This window comes from Eimeria acervulina, genomic scaffold (genome assembly GCF_000499425.1).
Source record: "Eimeria acervulina Houghton genomic scaffold, Eah_scaff848, whole genome shotgun sequence".
Lineage (NCBI taxonomy): Eukaryota > Apicomplexa > Conoidasida > Eucoccidiorida > Eimeriidae > Eimeria > Eimeria acervulina.
The window spans coordinates 3287-4025 of NW_013549563.1; the positions used below are offsets into that span (position 1 = coordinate 3287).

General features: G+C 59.1%; 1 protein-coding gene across 1 annotated transcript in view; it reads right to left on the reverse strand.

Annotated features, from left to right (window-relative positions):
* Positions 1-739, reverse strand: part of EAH_00050530 (hypothetical protein, conserved) — a gene marked incomplete at both ends in the record, with an annotated part of 2464 nt that overhangs the window by 817 nt on the left and 908 nt on the right. The gene's annotated exons all lie outside the window — the stretch shown is intronic.

The following is a 739-nucleotide window of genomic DNA, read 5'->3' on the forward strand; positions in this document are numbered from 1 at the left end:
GCTGCTGCTGCTGCTGCTGCTGCTGCTGCGGCAACTCGGAGCAGCAGAATCTTGTCTCTTCCTGCTGTTGCCTGAGGCCTTTCTTTTTATTTTTTCTCTTATCAATGCAACTTTCTTGCTTCTATCTGGGCCGCTGGTGCTGCTGCTGCTGCCCCTGCTGCTGTTGTTGCCGCTCCGCTTGCTGCTGCGATCAGCCGACTGGCGAGAGACACTCCTGCTGCTTCTGCTGCGCGGTCTGCTGCTGCTGTTGCTGCTGTGGCCGCTTCTGCTGCTGCTGCGGCTGCTGCTGCGGCTGCTGCTGCTGAGGAGTTTCGGTGTTGTGCTTCTTCCTCTTGATCGGTCCTCTTCGGCTGCTTTGCTTCTGCTGCTGCTGCTGCTGCGTTTGCTGCTGCGTTTGCTGCTGCTCCTGCTGCTGCTTCGTCTGCTGCTGCCTCTGCTGCGTTTGCTACTGTCTTTCTGTTGGCGCTCTTTGCTCGGCGCCCTCACAGAGTGAACGCTGCTGCTGCTGCTGCTGCTGCCTCTGCTGCGTTTGCTGCTGCTGCTGCTGCGTCTGCTGCTTCTGCTGCTGCTAATTGTATGGGCAGCCTCTTCAGGCTGAGGCTTCTTCGCTGCTTCAGCAGCAGCAGCAGCTGCTGCTGCTGCTGCTGCTGCCTTCCGAGCCTCTATCGCCCTTGCTATCTTACTCTTCCCTCGTGGCTGCTGCTGTTCAGGTTCTTGCTGCTGCTGCTGCTGCTGCTGC